The sequence below is a fragment of the Carettochelys insculpta genome, chromosome 3 (assembly GCF_033958435.1).
Source record: "Carettochelys insculpta isolate YL-2023 chromosome 3, ASM3395843v1, whole genome shotgun sequence".
NCBI lineage: Eukaryota > Metazoa > Chordata > Testudines > Carettochelyidae > Carettochelys > Carettochelys insculpta.
In genome coordinates this window covers 199056739-199079177 of record NC_134139.1, presented here as the reverse complement: position 1 = coordinate 199079177, position 22439 = coordinate 199056739, and positions in this window count along the sequence as shown.

Below are 22439 nucleotides of genomic sequence, written 5' to 3'. Positions count from 1 at the left end.
AGGGATTTAAAGCAAAAACAGGAAAGGTAAATGGCAAGCATACTGAATTTATTATACTTTGTTATACGTTGTTTATATCTCTGAAAGTCCAGGCTGACAACAGTGGGAGGTGTTTGGGTAGAGAGAGAGAGAAAAAATGTTCTTGTAGGCTAGTTCTGAGACCTTGAATGAAGCTGCTGCTGGTTTAGTTCTCTGTTTTAGACCATAAGGCACTGTTTCTGTTTGTGGCATTGTTGAAGCTTGTAATGTATGATAAAGGGCAGAGACAGCAGGTTTTCACTAACACTGACTGCCTACGAACCATGCTACATCTTATGATGAAAAAGTTAGGCCTCATACAAGACTATGAAATTTAGGATTGATGAGAAGGGGATCTTAACACAAACCATAATGTGCATTGGTAATTTTTACTCTAAAATACCCATCTAATCTAATGAGCAAAACGTTGTGCTATAGACTGCTACCAAGGATCACTTTGCCACCCCTGTGACTTTTACATATTTGAGTACATATGGATCAAAACTCTGTCCCAACTTCCAAAATCTGCTCTGGGCCATCAAACACCCCAGGTGAATCTTGGAATCATGGCAAAGTTAAGGTCTAGGGAGGAATGACTCCAGACGCAATGCACACACATCCTTGACATAAGAATTGGTGAAATATGGACCTAGACACTGTTTTTAAGAGAGCAATAGGAACAAATAACATAGACAAGTTCAAGGGAAATAGAATAATGATATTGTAAGAGGTCAGTGATGCCTTGAAGGCACTGGATGTGTTGAGGGTGGCACATAGCCACATTGCTTCAGGAGGTATACTAAGAGACATCGTGCCTCCAGGAAGCACGATTACTTTATGGTCTTCCAAGCATAAAGGACCATCTGCAGCTGACCATCTCTGCTGGCTATCATGCATGTGTGGATGGGGCAATGAGCTTACCCCCTCTTTACCTTTCCCATGTTCAGGTGCACAATTTTGCTGTGTAGCACAGAGATGTTGCTCAGGTGAGCATAAGAGCTGCCATCATGAATGCCCCCCCCCCAGACATGTGTGCAAAGGGTGGGAAGGGACAAAGAGGGAGAAAGGCAGTGAGTCTGTCTTAATCTCACTCTGTGCTAGGGTCTGTTAATAACATACATGCATTACCTCATTCATAATGCTTACTAATAGTACCCTGAGCAACAACATTTCACATGCATGCAAAGAATACCGGAATATGCCACAAACATGATTTTAAAAGGCACATCATCCCCATGAGGAAGGTAAATTTAAATATCTTTCTCTGGATTTGCACTCGTTTATATGAGGGAGAAATTGGTTGCATGTAATCTAAGGTCCTAAACTAGACATTTTCAAGAGAGAACTCTAACCCTCCCCATAGAGTTTGAGGCCAGAATGGCTTGTGATCATTAAGTATGACTTCCTCGCATTTCAGGCCTCAAAGCTGCATCCAGCCACTCCTCTGATAGACTGAGAACCTTTGGATTCCTCAAATTTTGATATTAAAGACTTCAAGTTAGAGAGAATCCACCATTTATTCTAGATCAGCCTATCAAATGACTGTTGCCTCTTGCTGCTGAGGAAGGCACAAAGGCCCAGGGTCTCTGTCTACCTGACCCAAGATAAAATTCCTTCCCTATCCCAAAATATGTTAGTATGTAAGTGAAACCCACCAGCCATACAGTTGGGAAAGAATTCTCAGTAGCAAATTCTGAGTCTTCACCACCTAATGTGCCATCTCCAGCACTTGGAAATATTTGACAACAGCAATTGTTGATGGACCATATGCCATAGTAGGCAACTTCTGCATACTATTTCATTCATAAATTTATCAGCCTTGATCTTGAAACATGAGGGGTTTTTTTTTCTCTCTCAGGAAGAGTTCTCCAGAATTTCATTCCTTTGACGTTTAGCAACTTGGTTCTATACCAAAACAGCCCAGTGAATTTCAGCTGTCCTTTTTTTATTAGTTCATATTATGGTAGTGTCCACAAGCCACACTCAGAAATCAGGCCTCCACCTTGCTACATGCTACACAGTCACAGAACAAAAGACACCCCAGATAGTATACAGCAGTGTTTCCCGATTTTATTTAGCCACAGAACGCTTTTAAAGTCAAAAGAATTTTGCGGAATCACATTCCCAGGTTTTCCTGCCCTCAGCTCCCAAATCCACTCTGTCTTCACCTCTTGGCCCCAAACTTGCCCCCCATCTCCAGGCTTAACCCCTGTCAGCCTCAAAGCTACACCTGCGTCCCCAGGATTCACCCACCTCAGCCCCAAACAAATCTCCGGGACTACACCAGGCAGCCACGTGTGCCCAGTGGAAGGAAAGCTGGCATGGAGGTGTTCTGCTGGTGGGGGTGAGGTGAGCCATACCCACTGGAGGGGTGTGGCAGCTCGAGTAGCAGGGTGAGTAAGGGGTTCTCTGTGGTTTCCTGCCCAGCCACTGCTGAAATAATGGAACTAAATTCAGTTGGTTAGCAGCCATAGCCCTCCCACCACACTGCCAGCTGTTAAACCAATTAAAATTTAGGTCTACTGTTTCAGCGGTGGCAGGGCAGGGAGCGGCAGAGGAGTCAGCTATTGTAACGGAGTTTTCTTGCAGAACCTTTATTTTCACTTTGCAGAGCCCCAGGTTTCCACTGAACACCATTTGGGAAACACTGACAAACAGTGTAAGAAAGTCACCCTCCTAGCTCAGCGCTAGCTCCTTTTTATAGGCCAAGATTATCATTTCCCTTTATTTTCTTTCCTCTCGGCCCTCTTTCTTCCTTGGTCATCTCTTCCTCCCCTCCTTGGTCAACTTTCTTAAAATAAAGATGTTGTGATTAATATTATTATATTATTCTGTTGTGTGGAAAGTTCATTACATGTATTATGAGTTTGTATTTTCTATACTCCTATGTTTTCACTTGCCAAAGTGTTGAGGTTGGGATTAATGGAGATTAAATCCATTTAGATGAATAAAATGAATACTCAGATCCCTCTGTTCTTAACCATCCATACAAATCCACCTCTGCAATCAATGTAGGTCTTGCAGGGTGTAGAGGAGACAGCTGTTACTTTCTGATAAATTCCATGGCAGTTTTCAGTGAGGTAATTTTGGCTGAATGGAAGATAAGTGGAGAAGCATCAGTACAATGGGCCAGATCCTTAGATGGCATAATTTGCCATAGCTGAGGATCTGGCTCACGGATCTGCTACGGTAATGGACTTGGTGAAGGGGTAGAATGGTACAATCTCTGGAATCCTCAGAAATATTTTCCTAATGCATCAGGGATATGGATCCTTCTTGGAAAGTAAGCAATATGATTAGATGTTGCTCCATGAAGTGTGATCTAAAGTCACCTTTAAAACCAGTTCTAACTACTAAACCTGATTCAAACCTTGGACAAAATCCTCACTGCATTGAAAACAAGGCAAAACTAGGCTGAAATATTTCCTTGGCATTTTACTCCCTTTTCTTAGCCCCACTGCATTTTCTCCTTGTTCCTGAATAATATTCCCAGTAAAAGTGGGTCACAGGAGTAAAAAGAATTATCTTCAGAAGCCCAGTAGCTATTGCTTTTTCCCAGCTTTCCATATTGTACTATAAGCTCGTGTAGATCTTTTAATCCTAAATCTCAAGATGGGCTTCAACAGGCTTTGCCTTCTTTTTCAGACAACAAAAACATAAAAGCGCAACAAGAGCAGACTAGAAAGGATTGCGTTCAGTTTCCTTAATTCCTTAGATCATCTCTAGCCTGTCAAGCTTCTCTGCCTAAAATTTTTAATTTGCTTATTCTTTATTTTGGTGGCCACATGCCAGAGCTTTGCATTTTAAAGTTCACCTTGCTCAATAAATCCATGTGTTTGCCTTGAATGGTGAATCTGCATTTATAGCTCCAAAGGCAGCCTCTGGGTCAGCACATGAAAACTCTAAGGTCAAAATGTTGTCAGTAATGAGATTGCAAGAATTTCAAAAGTTCACATAGCTCTTTGCACAACACACGAGAATCCTCCTATATCCTCTGGTGCTGTTTCATGCTAATTTTGAAGCAGCAAGCTAGTGCGAGGTATTTCAAACTGAAACATCAGCTCATCTCAGTTCCCAATTTATTGCTTTTGCAAAACATTCGGGTTGACATCGTTGAATTGCTAAAGATGAGCACGGACAGCATGACTGTTGTGTTGCACCCCAGTGAAATGAAAAATGAAAGAGGTAAGTAAAAATGCCTAGACTCCTGATTTTTGTGTTTAACCTCTAGGCTGCTAAGCTTGTTACTGTTGATTGATTTATTTATTTATTGATGCCCAATGTTACCTAAGATTCAATAAACTGGTTTGCCTTATCACTATTTGTTCATTTATGCATTTGCAGAGTGCTATGTGCAAATTAAAGTTCTGAAGGTCTGATTCTCCTCATTTGCACTTATGCATATCAGGAGTCACTGGATTGAAATCAATGAGCTCAGTCCTCAAAATACCCTGGGGCAGACTGTGTGTGTGTGGAGGGAGAGGGGGGAAATGGGATTTTCGAAAGCTGCTAATTCACTTAGGCACAAATACCTCAAAGGCAGTAAGGCACCTAACCACCACCGAAATCAATCAATCAATCAGTCATGCCTAAATACCTTTGAGAACCTGGGCCTTCAGCGCCTTTGAAAATCCCACCATAAGAGAAAGCGAGCAATCCTGTAGCATCTTAAAGACTAACAATTTTATTAGGTAATGAGCTTTTGTGGCAAAGACCCGCTTCCAATTCTGAAGCAGAACTGACAGAGAGACAAGCAAATATAAAAATAAGGAGTGGGGGTGTGCGGGGAAGAGAGGAAGGAGATGGAGAGAGGGAAAAACCACTGGGAAGAGTCCACCATAAGAGATCATCATGCTCAGCAGCAAGTTACAGGAGAAGAATAGGCTGTGTATCAGGGAAAACTACTTAACCAGGAGGGTGGTGAAGCACTGGAATGCCTTGCTTAGGGAGGTGGAGGAATCTCCATCTGTATAGGTTTTTAAGTCCCGGGCTGACATAGTCATGGCTGAGATGACTTAGTTGGGGTTGATCCTGCTTGGGACAAGTGGCTGGACTTGATGATCTCTTGAGGTCCCTTCCAGCTCTGTGATTCTATGATTCTATGAATGGACTTGACTTAGACTGAGGAAGATGTGTGCCCTTTCCCAAAGAGCTTACTTACTCAAGATTTCTGAACCCTCAGTCCCCAACACAGATATTAGAAGCACACACATTCCGATGCTCATGTGAGAAAGAGCTGCTTAAGAGACACTAAGAAATGCAGCCTCCACAAGAATCTTTACCCATGTTTGGAAGCAACCTGTAGTCAGACTTCTTTCTTTCTTTCTTCTTTATTTATTGAGGCGTTAGAACTTTACCTACCACTAAGACATCCATGTATAGCCCTCATATCTGCCTCAGATCCACAGATAGTGGAGCAGATATCCATGCAGGGGTCTTCTCCTCTATTCTCCTCAGCTGTGGTAGGAGAGAGAGGAAGGACTTCAGGGCAGGCCCCTGCACTGCCCACAGGGAAGGGAAGCAATAAGCTCTTAAATCCTCCTGCAGGAGGGGCTGAGTGCCAGCCCTGCCTGGGCTCCCTCCTCACTGCCTAATGAGCACTGACCTGTGGGAGTCCCAGTCCCTGCTCAGGGACACTTCATGCCTGTCCCACGTGCTGTTCTGTGCTGCTGGGGGCATGCGTGAGGCGGGTGGCTCACTTCCAGGAGAGAGGGAGGGCTCCCAGCAAAGCAGTGAGCTGCGCTGCTCAGGAGGAGAAGGCTCAGCGCTGTGGGGCTGAGGCTGGAGCTGGATCTAATGCTGCCTCTTTCCTCCATCCCCTCCCCACCTGTGCTGTCCTAACCCCTAGTCCCTGTGCTCTTGCCCCCACTGCTTTTGTGCTGCCTGCCACTTCTCTTCAAGGCCCTGCACCCTCCACACACCCCTGTGCTCCCTCTCCCCTACCCTCTGGATGGTTTGCTGTGCATATGGAAGTAAAATCCAGATGGCAGCTTACTGAGAGGTGATGAGTTGAACCTGGAGGATGTGGACCAAGGTGTGGACCATATTTTTGTACCTGCACAGAGCTCTACCTCATTGTTCTGTGCAGAACTGTAGCCAGATGCGCCAAAACACCCTGGGATTACCTGTTCTTGAGATCTCTTTAGTGAGGAACAGAAGTAGGAGGTAGGAATCTCAGAACTTACAGGAGGACCAGAATTTCTCTGCTGGATTGGGCCAGTGGTCTGTCACATCTGATAATCCAATAGCCAGCCTCAAACGTTTCAGAGAAAAGTACAGGTTGAACCTCTCAAATATGGCACTTCTTATGGGTGTGGCCAATTTCCCATGGTCCCATGAAGTTTGTTGGCAGCCACCAGTCCTGGCTCTCAGTGTTGGGTGCTGCTATTTAGATGTAATTTACCCCTAAATGTCCTTTAAAGTCCATTAAACAGTGGAAGTGTTGGTAATGCTGTCAGACAATATTGACCTCCTGTGGTCTGGAAAATTCTCTGCTTTGGCACCAGTAAGGTCCTGAGGGTGCTGGACGAGAATAGATTCAATCTGTACATGAATGGGCTAGAGACAAGGAAGAAAATAGGAGAACTGGACATGGTCTTTTCTGAGCTATTTTTGACACTTACGAACTTTCTGCATGGCAGGAAAAGTTTCCTCCTAGCCCCAAATTATTAAAGATTTTCATTATGCTGCAGCTCTGGAAGGTCCATATTTCTTCCAAACCCAGTGTATATTTTTGAAAAAAAAATATTTATTCACATGACTGGATGTTTTTCTTATTCATATATCCTCATGTTGGAAGATGGTTTATATGTTGTTTCCGGCCCAGAAGAGCTCAGAGCAGCTTGGATCTTCTCTGAATTTAATCCAAACTTTGAACCTTTTGAGGTCCGCCTGTCATTGAGATTTAAACCCTAACAAAACGGATGATGTGGACTTGCTGCTCCTTCAGCAATAACTCAGAGATGTAAGAGATTCTTTTTCCCCCTGCTCGGTTCCCTTTTAAACAAACCCAGCAGGGTACATCTGATGTAGATTGAAGACTAAGTTATAATTACAATCAATATCATTGCTGGGCCTGCTTTGCCAAATAATATATATTTCAGTCAGTGCACTTGGGGGATTTGTCTCTGCAAGGCCCGTTTCTGCCCAAATCAGTATGTCTTTCCCTTTGATATTCCCACAGTGTTCACATATACCCTCAAACATACACAGCCCAGGGTAATATGTCTCCCATGCGCAGAAATCAATGGGAACACAGCCTTTTTTGCCTGACAGTATTGTCAGGGTGTATTATCTGGTTTAGGCTGTGGCTTCACTTCATAGCAGTCGTCAGTTAAATTTCCCTTTCTGAAGCTGAGCAAAGTGTGGTAATGTCACAGCCACAGGCGACTGCCGCTCACAGGACGGTTTACCGGTGGAGCTTAGCCTCCTGGCTTGTCACAGTGTATATATCTCAGGGTCTTCTTTTCCTTCCTAGTCAGAGGTTTCCAAGAACGTTGCCTGGAGCAGTAGTGGGATGCAAAAAAGAGAGAGATTTTTGTTCTGCACTTAGCACATTACCACACTTCACACTCAGTTTCTGATAAGGGGAAATTTAACTGACTGCTCTGAACTAGATATACCAGATAATATACTCTGACAGTGCTGTGGATAAAGGCTGGCAAACCTACTAATTTATATTTCATTATCTCTGCACTTGGTTTAATCTGTTATCTTTTACTAAACATTACAAAGATCACAAAGAGAACTGAACTGATCAGAAGGAAATGGAACTGCAAGATACCTGTTGAACACAGGGCTGGAGAATTGTTCCCTCTTGACAGAGCCACTTGGCTCTTCTTCCTACCTCCATAAAGTGAGAGGCTCTGCAGAGGCAATACAATATTTTAGCTCCCCAGCCTGCCAAAATTGGCATTCAGTTCCGCCATCGGAACCTCCACACCAGTACAAACCAAAGCTCAGGGTCAGGTACGACTAGCCTTATACTTAGGTAGAGTCCTGCTGTCTTCCCTGGGACTTCACATGGACATGGAGGTCCATTTGCAGACATCTGACTGCACAAATGGGACACATTAGTGCCTCTAGTCAGATGTTGTGAGAATATTGTGAAGGCCAGGACATTAACAGAGTTCTAAAAAGAACTAGATAATTTGGTGGAGAATAGGTCCATCCATAGCTATTAGGTAGATGGGCAGGGTCAGTGTCCTTAGCTTCTGTTTGTCAAGGCTGGGAACAGGTGATGGGGACAGATGTCTTAAGGATTACCTGTTCCCTTCATTCCCCATGGAACACGTCGTATTGGCCATTGTGGGAAAGCAGGATATTGGGCTAGCTAGGCCTTTGTCCAACCCAGTATGGCTGCTGTTGTGTTCTGACTGTAGCTGCCAATTCTGTCAAAGACATATATCAATGGGTGCCTCCAACACAATGCACTTCTATGTAATGCAGACTGACCTGGTTTGCAGGCAGGAGGAATTGAATCTGCAACTATAGGGGAAAAAAGCCCTATGCTTTACCACATGGGCTAAAGGCCAGCCACCTCTCAGACAGGGCTGTAGAGCAGGGACTTCACTCACCCTAGTACATGGTCTCAGTGCCTCTGTGGATTACATATTTTTTCAGAGGTATATCAGATTGGTGCAAGTAGTAGCAGGGACATTTCTTCCTGACCTCAACTAGGGATCAGTTTCTATCCAAAGGCATGAGGGTTTTGTGAGGGATCATATGTGATTAGACTGTGAACTCTTTGGGGGAAGTTATTGTCTATCACTCAGCGTATGGACAACAACTTGTCCAATGGAGACCCACTCTTGGGACTTTAGGCATTGTCATAACACTACCATTATGAAGAGGGCCTCCAAAATCCACCCACTGCATCCACCTCCAAAGTGATATCTAAGGAGTGACAGTCAATATCATTTAGTGCAAAATATCTGGTGCTGCGACATTTTTTGCTGGAAAAAAGGCTACTTGGGAAATAAAAATGACTTCTGCAGTGCGTGGCACCATCCCAGTCAGGTTTCCTGCTTACATGTGCATTTGAGAGTGCGCAGAGATTTCCTGTCTTCTTGGTTTGACAAGGACTTTATTCTTCTCATCTTGAAAGGAACAACAATGGATGGGACACTAACCTAGCCATCAGGGTTCCATTCCTGGGTCTTTAGCTGCATTATCCTTTAAACGAGGCATAATTCTTCCATGTGGCCAAGAGAGACCATCGGATCTGCTCCCTACCTTGATATAGTGAGAAGCTCTGTCAGGAATAGTCCCAGTGACTTTCAGAGCATGGGGACCATCCCAGGAACAGAGCTTGGTGGAAGGATAATGCAGGTGTTTAGGGTGTGATCCTGAGACTCAGCACACATGCACACAATTTCTGGTTCTGCCACTGTAATAATGGAAGTCATAAAGATAGAGAGACCTGTTTCTTCTTTGCAAAGCACAGGCACATATGTGACTGGCTCCCTCTAGCCCTATTTGCCACAAGCAGGACATGAAAGTCAGGTATAATGCAGCCTTCAGTAGCTGGCTGAGCTTCAGCCATGTCAGGAGAACACCAGTGGCAATTACACAACACAAGCTATATCTTCACTTGGCACTCGGGACGTGATTCCCAGCAAGCAGCAACACAACTTAGCTGCTCCAAGTAGGTACCATGACATGTGGGTGCATTTATACTCAGGAAAGCTGGTCCATAATGCCGCTGCATTGGCTCCAATACCATTTCTAGCACATTTCTTGCTGAAGCTGGGAATTACATCCCCAACTCTTAATGTAGACACAGTCACAACAGCGATAAATTTGGGGTTTAGTTTCACTAGCCTCTAACAGCCAGTTGTGCCTAGCCCATATTACAAAACAGTCTCATTTTTTTGCTTGGTCTTTGGCCTCAGACTTCTGGGAGAATCGGAGATCTTTTTGTGGGATGCTCTAGAAGGTGTGTTTAAAAGCAATATTATTTCTTTATTTTTATAGTTCCACCAAGTACCATGCAAGCTAATGATGGAAATGAAGGTAATGTTTTTTTCTGTCTTCACTGATATTCCCAAAAGTGAAATATAAACTGCCTAGGGGGCTGGAGCACATGACTTACGAGGACAGACTGAGGGATTTGGGCTTATTTAGTTTGCTGAAGAGAAGAGTGAGGGGCAATTTGATAGCTGCCTTCAACTTCCTGAAGCAACCTAACTGACCTAATAGTTCTTTGAGTTCTCTAATGCCTGTTAAAGGAATAGCACATCCTAATGTTAAACAGCAAATAAAAAAAGAGGACCTACATTTTTGCTAGAATGTCATCTTGAAAGCCTTTTTATGTTCAGAGTTGATCATCAAAGACTTTATTTAACTAGGCTCAATGTGAATTTGAAAACTCCAGGATTGCTTTTTGATTTTGAGCATATTTAAACTTTTCTATTAATCTGTTGGTAGCCCATGTAATATTTATTTTCTTAATATTTCTAAAATATGGGTAATGTGCAGTATTTTTCATGCTAGGCTTCTGATGTTTCCTAGCCTGGAGAGGAGAGATGGGCTTGCAGTTAAGATGCCAAAGTAGGGATTAGGTGATCTTTGTGACCTTGGCTCAACCTCTCTGAGCTTGTTCTCTGTTTTGGGAATGAGAAAGATGCTTCCTAATCTCACAGGGATGGAGATAAGGAAGTATCATTAATAACTGTACACTGCAACACACGTGTATAAAGGTAGGTTGTAAACCCATATTTGGGTAAAGCACAATCCCCTCGTTGTCCAGTCAGGCAGCCTCGAGGATTGTCTAAATTACACTCCACTTCTCATGTCTCCCATGAAGACAACAAAGTAGACTAGCGAAATACACCCTTGATGGAGCTACTATATGCTGGTTGCATAACTGATTGGAAAACCATTCCCAGGCAGGCATTACCAATGGTTTACGATCAAGCTGAAAGGGCATATTGTCCATAGGTCCAGCAGTTATGGGTCACGTTCTCTTCAATATCTTCATCAACGATTTAGATAAAGACATCCAGAGCCTCCTTAAAATGTTTTCAAGCTAGGAGGGGTTGCGTGTGCTTTGAAAGATTGGATTCTAATACAAAATGATATGGACACGCTGGAGAAATGGCTTGAAGCAAATACATTGAAATTCAATAAGGACAAATGCAAAATACTCTATTTAGGAAGGTACAATGAGTTGCACACATACAGAATGGGCATTGACTGCCTAGGAATGAGTACTACATAAAGGGATTTAGGACGGGCAGTGTGAACCACAAGTTGAATATGAGTGCGCAGTGCAAGATTGTTGAGAAAAGAAAAACCAAACATAATTCTGGAATGCTATGGTAGGAGTTTTGCAAGCAAGATAGGAGAAGCAATTTTTTCCACACTGTGCCACAATGGTTATATAATCCTGTTCTGGATGCCACATTTCAGGAAAGATGTGGACAAAATGGAAGAAGTCCAGAGAAGAGCAAAAGAAATGATTAAAGGCCTAGAAAATATGACTTATGAGAGGAGATTGAAAAAACTGAGCTTTGTTAGTCTAGAGAAGAGAAGCCTGAGAAAAGGACATAATAATGGTTTTTAAGAGTGTTACTAGAAGGAGAGAGAAAAAAAATTGTTCTTCTAAACCACTAAGGACAGGACAAGAAGCAATAGGTTTAAATCAGAGGACCCCAAAGTGTTGAACACACTGCCCAAAAATGGATGAACAGTACCCAGGACAGCCCCCGCACAGCCAGGGAACTTCATCCCGGCCCCTTATCTGCTGGTCCCACTTTCATGTGCTTCCCCAGCACCCATCCTTGTGCCTGGCCTCTCCTCCAGCCACAGCAAGCCACTGTTGACAGCCCCATGGCAACCCTCAGCCCCCCTGCTGTCTTCCTCTCCATTTCCAGTCTGGTACTGAAGCTATTGGCAAGGACAGAAGCAGAGCCACACCTAGCCATGGGCCTAGCTGTGGTTCTGCTGGCACACTAAGCCACGGCTCTGGGCATGAGCCCCTTGCTCTCATATGTGAAACCCTGCACCCTCGGCTCAGCAGCTCCATTAGTTCTGGGAGGCATGAGTGGGTGTGGCCAGAGGTAAGAGGGAGCAATAACTTGAAAAAATTGGAGATTTCTGGTTTAAATTGTAGCCCTGGAGCCTTAAGTTGGACATTTGGAAAAAAAATTCAACTGTCAGAATGGTTACCCACTGGGATATATTACCTAAGGATGTTGTGGAATCTTCTTCACTGGAGTATTTTAAATGCAGGATAGACAAATATCTGTCAGGGATGGTCTAGATAAAACTTCTGCCATGAGTGCAGGGCACTGGATGAGTAGACTTCTTAAGGCCTTCCAGTCCTATGATTTTATGACTGCGAACTTGTACAATACACCCCTTCTGCCCTCAGCTTACTCCCTACCTTCCATGTTTCTGATCCAAACCCTGGCAACTCCCACACACTAGAGACTAGGGGCCAGTGGCATAGAGCTGTTTTGGCAGCTCTAAATTGAGAAGAGAAGTCTCTTTGCTCAAACTTTATCTCCAGGAGGCTATTTTAATACCTTTACACCGCCGGAGGCTGGTTAACGTGCAGTGTTTCCCTTTGTGGGCTTTGGATATCTCCTAGACTGAAGAAGAAAGTTGGATTTGCAGTCAAGGTGCCAGACAAGAAATTAGACAGTCTGGGTTCAATTTGTTGGCTCAGCTGTTGCTTCTAACTTGTTGCCCTGGGCTGAGTTGCCAAGGTTCTGTGCCCCAGGTATTTCCAGAAGAAATTGATGGTCCTTAGCATTGAAAAAAAGCTGAACATCCCCTTTATGTCTCCATATCCCATCTACAAAGCTCTTATGCTCTTTACAGGACTGTTGGACAGACCAGTACATTAGTAGAGGGAAAAGGCTTTTAAAATATTAAGTGCTAAAGGTTATTAATCCAATGTTCATACTTCTGCTGTTGACTTCAGCAACAGGATGGGGACAATGTGTGATTTCTGCCCAATGGATCCTTGTAATAAGTAGACGTTTTCACTGGATTAAATTCACTCTGGGCATGGAGCAGACAGAAGGCCCAAGCAGCACTGAATTTTCAGAGTATATATGTTGCATAGGATTTTCACTGGCCCTCTAGTTGGCCCACCCTACAATCATTATAAGTATAAACCTCCACCGCTGAATGGGACCTGTGGATTGTCTTCAATGGACAGAACATCAGAGTTCAGAACAGCTATTTGAAATCAAGGCAATGACTGATTCTTGGGTAGGACTCTCTTTCCAGGACAACATAGTTCTACCCTCAGACATGGGATTTATTTTATTGCTTGCTTTCTGTCTCTTCTAAGTTCTAATGGATGGTCACTCAGCTCCCTAGCAAGCACTGTTCAAGGATCCTTCAGGCATCAGGCAGGGCCCATTACCTTTTTAGTTCTAATGACTCCCTGCCAACAGCAGTCTTAAACACAAGCCATTTATTCCATTACACTAAACAGGGGTAATTTAGTAAATTGAGTGTTTAAGTAGCCTTAAGGTAAATATTTTTTCCTTGGCAAAATGACAATGTTTCCTTTAACCTCAATAGATATTCCAAGGTTTTCAGGGAATTTATCTTCATTTGCTTGTAACTGTTCATAACAGTGAAAGGTTAAATATTGCCAAATCAGGACAAGTTAATTCAACACCCTTATGAATGTTAAATAAATATGGCATCAAGAAAATGTTAAATTAAACAAAATGTTTCTTATGTAAATCTGAGGTACACTCTTTAGCTCCATCAAAACAGGAAGCAGTCAAGTAGCATTTTAAATACTAGCAAAATAGTTTATTAGGTTAGCTTTTGTGGGACAGACCCACTTCTTCAGACCATAGCCAGACCAGACCAGACTCAATATTTAAGGCACAGAGAACCAAAAACAGTAAGCAAGGAGGACAAATCAGAAAAAGATAATCAAGGTGAGCAAATCAGAGAGTGGAGGGGTTGGGGGGGAGGTCAAGAATTAGATTGAGCCAAGTATGCAGACAAGCCCCTATAGTGACTCAGAAAGTTTCCATCACGGGGCTTGTCTGCATACTTGGCTCAATCTAATTCTTGACCTTCCCCCCACCCCTCCACTCTCTGATTTGCTCACCTTGATTATCTTTTTCTGATTTGTCCTCCTTGCTTACAGTTTTTGGTTCTCTGTGCCTTAAATATTGAGTCTGGTCTGGTCTGGCTATGGTCTGAAGAAGTGGGCCTGTCCCACGAAAGCTCACCTAATAAACCATTTTGCTAGTCTTTAAAGTGCTACTTGACTGCTTTCTGTTTTGATAGTGTACAGACTAGCACGGCTTCCTCTTTGTTACTCTTTAGCTCCGTTGATCACTATATTCCCAGGAGAAATGGGAACAGCAGCAGGAACAGTTCTACTAAAATAAGTTAATTGCTCAGTCCAAGACTCCAGTCACAAAAGAGCGTTTAGGGTTTCAGAAGCCTGGACCCAGTTGGCCCAGTGGCTTTAAATTGTAGATTGTTACAAAAGGAGAGCCACATTCCTTTGATTTACTTTCAAAAGAACACGTTTTGTATGTAGATGCGCCATGGGATCTTTCGAAAGAGCCCCCTTCTCTCAAAAAATCTTTTGAAAGAACTTGCTCTTGTAGACCCAGCCTTGGAGATTAGGAGTTTTTTTGTTGGGTAGGGGAGAGAGGTTCACATACAAAGGAGGCACTGTTTACTCTGGGTGATTAAAATTCCCATAGCACTTTTCACATGAGCAGAGGTGATAGTTTTGATGTCCTATCTAAATTCTCTGTTAGAGTAGTTTCATCCCATCTCTCTAAATTCCCCTTCACTTTCAACTGGATACAATAGTCTTCATTTCCTGTCCTAACACTTACATAATACTTTTCCAGTGAGGGGAAGAGGGGAGCATAAATTCTTTTAGGTAGAAGTGGAAGTAGTTTTTCAAGGTTCAATGCAGATCATCGAACAAGATAACAGAATCACTCCCTTATAATTTAGGCAGCCAATCAAAGAGAAAACAAATCAAGTGTTTCCCAGTAATTTATTTACCCAGCTCTAATTGCTATACAACCTGTTTGCCCTGACTACTCATAAAATATAGTAGTTCAGTGTCTTTGATTATTAATTCCTTAGCTTCTCTGATAAAAGCTCCTAGCAAGGTTGCCAAATGCTGGTTCAAGATCACAGGGAGTCTGTAGCATAACCAACAACTGAATCCAGATCTTTAATTTCTCAAGCCACAGGTAATTTTTCAAGGGGCTGAAAACTTATATGCACCTACATGAACTCTACATTGCTCTTGCTGCTTCAGTTAGTCCCTTACTTTCTGATAGACTAAATTCACTCACATATTTTAAATCCATGCAATCAGTTTTAAATAGCTTAACATGATTAATATTTTAATTCACTGAGATAGAGGGGAGGGCTGAGAGAGACGAGAAGTATGCTCCTTTCTAGCCATTTTGGATTTGGCATAACTTCCTAACAGAACTGCAGAAAGTGAGTTCATTTGTGCACAGGAAGGGCTGGGGGGGAAGAAGAATTAATCAGTCGTATGCCCTGTACTGTACTCTCAGCATTAAAAGCATGTTTTCCTTTTTACACAGAGAAGAACAAGTCATTCACATGGAAATGGAATAGAAGCCCATGGTGATTAAAAACTCCAGGAGAAAGATACATGTTTAATGAATACATAAAACAGATAAAGGGGGAGGGTGCACTTACAGCAGGAAGGAACTAAATAACAGATTATATTTGGCATTTATTGAATCTTGTATAGCACAAGGAGTCATAAAATAGGGGCTTATTAAATTGCTAAGTACACAGGCAAGGCATTTTGCAAAGAGAATGGAACAGCTAGTCATGTGCATACAAAGAAGCCTGGGATATTACATAGAAAACTAAATCTTGTATGGAAAATGATACTTGGTCTATTCATGTTAAAAATGGTTTAGAGGAAACAAACAGAAGTGGAAAAGGAGATGTAGACATTATACCCTATATACAGTTCACACATTCAAAATGGGAAGTGACTATTTAGGAAGGAGTATCGCAGAAAGGGATATTGCAGAAAGCGATTTAGGGGTAAGAGTGGATCTCAACCTAAATGTGAGTCAACAGTGTGACACTGTTGCAAAAAAGCAATTATTCTGAGATGCATTAACATGAGTGTCATAAGCAATATATGTAAAGTAATTTGTCCACTCTGTTCTGTGCTGATTAGGCCTCAACAAGAGTAATGTCCAGTTCTGAGCACCACGTGTCAAGAAAGATGTGCAGAAATTAGAGAAAGTCCAGAGAAGAGCAAGAAAAAATAATGTAAGGTCTACAAAATATGACTTCTGAGTAATGATTGAAAGATTTAGGGTTTTTAGTTTGGAAAGAAGAAGACTGAGAGGGAATTGATCACAGCTTTCAAGTACCTAAATGGCTGTTTTAAGGAGAAGGAAAAAACACTATTTTCCTTCACCTCTGAGGGTAGGACAAGCAGCTTTAATTTCTGCAGGGAAGGTTTAGGCTGTACATTAGGAAAAGCTTCCTAGCTGTCAGGATAGTTAACTTTTGGAATAAATTGCCTGGGGAGGTTGTGGAATCTCCATTACTGGAGATATATTTAACAGCAGGTTAGACACACATCTGCCAGGCATGATCTAGGTCAGTGGTGTCCGATAGTAATTCTAAGATCACTACACTTGTGGCTGTCATCCTTCAATATCCACCACACCCTCCTGCCACTCTATATAAATGCCCTCCCCCACAGCCAGACTCTCCAACCCTGCCTTATTCTAAATAAAGGGCAGTGACTCACCAGAGCTGCTGGAGCCACCACCAGGGTGGTTGGAGTTGCTGTGGCCACCACCTGGGTAACCAGAGCCACCACCACTGGGGCCACTACAAGTGCTGGAGCCGCCACTGCCCCCGGGACCACCAGACCCATCACCGTCTGGGCCACCAGAGCTGCCACCGCTGGGACCACTGGAGCCACTGGGGCTGGCAAAGCTGCTTCTGGAGTTACCAGGTCTGCAGCTGCAGCTGGAGCTACTGCCACCACACGCTTCTCCCACCAACTGGTGGGGCACATGTGCGAAGTGGCGTGTGGCTCAAGGAGAAGCCACATTTAAAGGCTCCAAGACCAGCATGCATTTCCAGAGCTGGAATCGACACATCATGGTGTCCGGTTCATCACATGTGGAAAATGGTGAACATACTGGAAACCATAGATATAGATAGTGCTGGTCCTGCGGTAAGGACAGGAGATTAAATTAAATGACCTCTTGGGGTCCCTTCCATTTATAGTATTCTGTGGGTCTAAGATTCAACTATCTTGGATTTTCAAGAAATTCACTCATAACTTCTATCTTCCTAGATAAGATAAAAATAAGGATGCCCTATCTTCATGAATGTGGACATAAATCAATTCAAAACTCAGGCATGAGGTAGAAACTCTCATCTCCAATACACTGACATACACAGAAGAAACAGAAATAATAGAAATGTAGGGCAGGAAGGAACATCAAGAGGTCGTCTAGTCCATCGCTCTTTGCTAAGACACAGTTAAGTATACCAAGCTATAATAGATTCCACATGGGGCATGTTGTCCAGTGGTCATGGCTGCAACTCCTGACTGTCAGTCATGCTCCGCCCAGGGCCTTTGGGCTGCCAGTGGTCTGGCAACGAATGCAGTTTAATGCTGTCCTTTCTGGACATCTTCCTCTTGTCCGTATCCCATAGAGTTTGCTCAGCAGAGTTTGCTCAGTTTGCTCTGTGGTTGGTCAATATATGAGTGGGTTACCACACTATTGTACGAGTGGGTTCTAGAATATCCTCGTCAAATTCACATCTTTCTCATTTTACATAAAGCTGATTTTGAGGTAGCCAATCAAGATTTCGATTCTCTGAAAAAAAAAAAGAGCCTGTTATCTAAGTAGATGCTCACAGATAAGTTGAGGATGTCTCCAAAGATGTTATTCAGGAAATTTTAGAAAGTCAATGGGGCATTACATAGACCAAATGGCAGGGCCAAATATTTGATATGACTATGTCTGGTCCAAAACGCTATCCTCCATTCAACCCCCTGCTGGATTTTGACTAGGTTGCATGCTCCATACAAGTCTAACTTTATGAAGACCCAAAGCTAATGGAGTCTTCACAGGAGATTGTTTCTGCAAGGAAGAGAGTATTGACTGTAGATAGTAATCTTGCTAAGTACTCAGGAATTAACACGAAGAGGAATCCATTCTTCTTGTCAATGAAGAAAATTGATAATCCTACTGGAAAAGTAGAGAATGGATTAATTCCTTCTGCAGATTTTCCCCAAGATATTCCCAGAGAGTGCACAACCTGTGTTTGGATAGGGTGTAAATGCATCTAAAAGGATCTTCTATTTCAAAAGTCAGTTGGACTATTTTAACTGCAGCGAAGAGGTAAAACATCTTCCTTTTGTTTGTCAAATATGTGGGCACATTCTAAGTATGTGGCAGGGATTATGGATGCTGCTGAAGAAATTTTGGTTTGTGACTCCCAATACTTTGAGGCTGGCTTGTGACAGAATGCATGCAGTCTTTGACTAAAATTGAGAAAGCATGCTGCCTGGCCCCACTGGAAGCAAAATAAAATTGATCACAAGCACCAGCTAATCTGCGGGGGGAGAGGGGGTCAGAAGCAGTGAATCAGGGGACACCCAGGATACCTTATTGATACAGAGCATGGATGACACCAGACTGAAAGATTCCTCAGTGACTGCCAAAGGTAATGACTTTTAGGGTCTGTCTGGTACATGATGAGACCTGAAGAGAGGAGAGATCCACTGGCAGACTCATCTAACTCAGGGAAGTCCTTGCTGAGGAGTGGTCAGGATTCATGGATTGGTTGGAGGTAGGAATCAAAACAGAACCAAAGGGCAGAGCCAGAGTCGTGGCCAGGATGCAAGCCCCTGGTGAGAACTGGGCATTAGGGGTTAGGCATTCGGAGAGAGGATGGGTATATGGTTGGAATGGACCAGGTAAAAGGGTGGAGTAAGGGGATTCAAAAGGACATCAGGCTACTGTCCTCTTCTGCTGCAACTGTGGCACCAGCCAGAGTCCCAGGCCCTTTAAGTACACACCAGAGCCCCAGGGGGCTCAAAATGCCGGTGGGGAGAGGCTAACCCCAGCCCCTCCTTATGTGTCTCAGGCCCTGCTCCTTCTGGGAGTGTAGAGGTGGGCCACCTTGCACAGGGGCCTAGCAATTCTGTCATACCTGCTGTGCATGGGCACTATGGTCCTGGGGCTAAAGGTCTTTGATGGCAATCTGCTGACTCTTCAGACCAGACAGGGACTAAATGTAGTTATTGGGCCCAAAGGAGCTCATTGGTTTTCTAGGCACCTGAGCTCAGAGCAGCCAAGTTCCTGATGGGCTTGTTTCATGAAAAAATGATCACAGCCATCCGGGCTAGAAATACTGTGGAAAGAAGTATGAAAAAGAAACTTTACTAGGTGAAAGTGTAACTTGTTATGTTTAAGCTCCAGGAGGAGCGTTATGATTTTCTTTTAGATTCTTTTCCAATATTTCTTTGTGCTTTGCTCCAGGTTAAACAAACATACGTTTTGAAATAAAAATAAAAACAGGTAGCCCGGGAAGTTCCATTAATATTTAAAATGTTCACTGAGCTTAACAACTTTAATTGCAGGCGTTTCCTTACTAAACAGAGTAACATCATCAGTGCCTAGTGAGAGATCTTCCAAACTGTTCTTTATATATTCCTTTCACATAGACCTTATCAGTAATTAGTTCTGAATTGATTACTCCGTTTAGTAACGAAACATATGCCATTAAAGTTGTTAACCTCGATGAACTTTTTAAATATTGAATGAAACTTATATGTGCTTCCTCTCCAAGCAATGCTATGTGCGGTATGTGGAGAGCTGTGGTCTGTGGTGTCTTTTGGAAGCTGTATTGGTCCTTTGGAAACAAAGGATCTGGGAATTCTGTGAGCATCCAGTAGAACAGGGACCAGGCAGTTGTGGGGCTGCTCGAAAGATTCAGAGGGTGCATGAAATGAGAGTGGGTACTGGGAAGACCTGGGAGGTAGTGCTTATGTTGAGAGAGGCTGGTGGGTCTGGGCAACTGATCCTGGCAGACACACATACACTTCTTTCATTTCATAAAGGGAAGGTGGCAGGGAGGTACCTCACAACTAAGGGCATTCTCCGTAAGTGCCATCCCCCTTGCACAAAAAAATCAACTTTTCATAAAAATATACAAAAAAAAATCATTTTGGCAGCTTGGGCTTATCTGACAACTTCTCCCCCGCCCCCCGCAGAAAGCAGTCACTTTCTCTGTTTAGTCAAAACCCAAATTTTCTTCCAGAAAAGGCAGTTTGGATAGAAGAAATTCACTCAGCCCATGCGGGAATGGTACTGTTCTGTAGTGATGTATTGTTTGCTCTTTTACTATCCCCCCTCCCCTTCCCAGCAAGCAGCTTTACAAGGCGTAGGTGAACTGAAATTATAGTCTAAGGAAGCATTTCTAAATAATAAATGTGCTTGCATTTGGGGATTCTTTTGGGGTCTGTGAAGGAGTGTGGTAAAACAGAAACTTGGTATTAGTTGGTTTTAATTAGCCCCTATAGCTTTAAGGCAGCAGCTTCCTGCTCCAGGGTGTCAGAGAGATAGGCCCGAGAAGGGAACGTCTAGGCAGGTAGCTGAAAGACTGTAACTATAAGTTTATTCATGCTTTAGCAAAATCGGCTGATTTGGAGCATGCTCACTTCTTCCTGACTGAGATCCCGTAGCTGTACTTCAATGAGAAAATTAGTATTTGGCTTGTGCTCACCCTGGAAATGCACAAGACAGAGTGAAAAAGAATTCCTTAAAGGGGACATTACGATAAAAAATACTTTTCTTTAAAGAAACAGCCCATATCTCTACCTGTAGGCCCGAGTCTCATACACTGAAGCTGTATTGCACAGCAAGAGAATTGAGCCCTTTACTAATAGGCTTTAAGGCAAGAAGAGCCTGCTGTGATCACCTTCTCTGACCTCCTGCATAACATAGGCTAGAAACTTTGCTTGGTGAGTCCTGCATGAAGCTCAGTAACTTGTGGCTGATCAAGAGGAAATTTTTTGCCAATACTCTCTTCCGGGCTGCAGAAGGAAAACAGTGTGCTCTGTGTTTTACTGATTAGACTTATGTTTTAAAAATGGCTCACAATTTTGGGTGCCCAACCTGCATCACTGTGAAGGGGCCTGATTTTCAGGGAGAGGGAGGTACTTCACTGTGGCCACCCAAATTGCTACTCGCATTTGAGAAGATAGGTTTGTGCTTAGGAAATCTCATAGCTGTTAAGGCCAGAAGGATCATTAGCACACCTACTCTCACCTCTGTAACACATTCAACCTTGACAATTTCACTCCTTTATTGAGCCCAATAACTCGTCAGATTGAAGCATTTCAGTCCCCAGGAGACTAATATTTAGTGCAGGGTGAGGAACCTTTTTTGGGCTGGGGGCTGTTGACCTACAGAAAAATCAGTCAGGAGTCACACAAAAGTGAGAAACAACTCCCATCCCCACTGACCAGGCCCCCATGTGAGAAGGAGAAAAAAAAAACAGCTTCACAAATATGGTCCCCAGTCGAGAAGCAGGAACATAAAAGACAGTCTCTTCACTCTCTTTTCTCCATCAGGAAGAGCTGATTCCTTTCCCCTGTTAGGCAGAGCTTACTGTCCAGCTTGCCTTGATCGGTCCTACGAGGCTCAGGGCACCCCCGACCCCCACAGCGGGGAGCTGGCAATGGTGCTCCAGTCAAGATGCTCCCTTGTGTGGTGGAGGTGGGCAAGCTCCCAACCTTAAGGTTAAGTCATGAAACTGGTACACTTCTTTTCTCATTCTGCTCACACCAGGAAATGTATCATTTTATTTCAGGTAAAAAATACTGAAATAACAAGTCTGGGCAAGTGTTATCTAATGGGACACTTGAGAAGGCTCAAGCAGTCCTGACATTTGACATGAAAATTGTGTTCACATCATTTGTGAGGGATTCTGAGTGGCTTGTGTCTCCCAAGAGACAGTCCAGTTTTCCAGCTACTTCTTCAGTGGCAGATGGGCAGGGGATCAGGACTTGGGCCTGCTCACTATTCCAGGTCCCAGGGCAGGGGCCCTGAATATGGCAGTCACATGCTGCATTTTCTCAAGCCTCTCATTCTATTTTCCTGAGCCACTTCCCCACAGCCCCTTTCTCTGTCCTTATCTCAGGATCTCAGCATGCCAGTCTAGCAGTCATCCAATAACTTGTCCTTCCTCCTGCAAAGCTGCCAGTCCTCCATCCTCACACTCCAGGGACCAACTGAAACTGCATTTCCTTGCAGCCCTTCTTATATGCGACATCCCAGTTCTGATCAGTTGCTCCTTGCAGGCACTCTGTAATAGGCTAACCCCTGCAGAGTCTCCCTAGGGACTTCTAATAACCCATTATGGGCTTG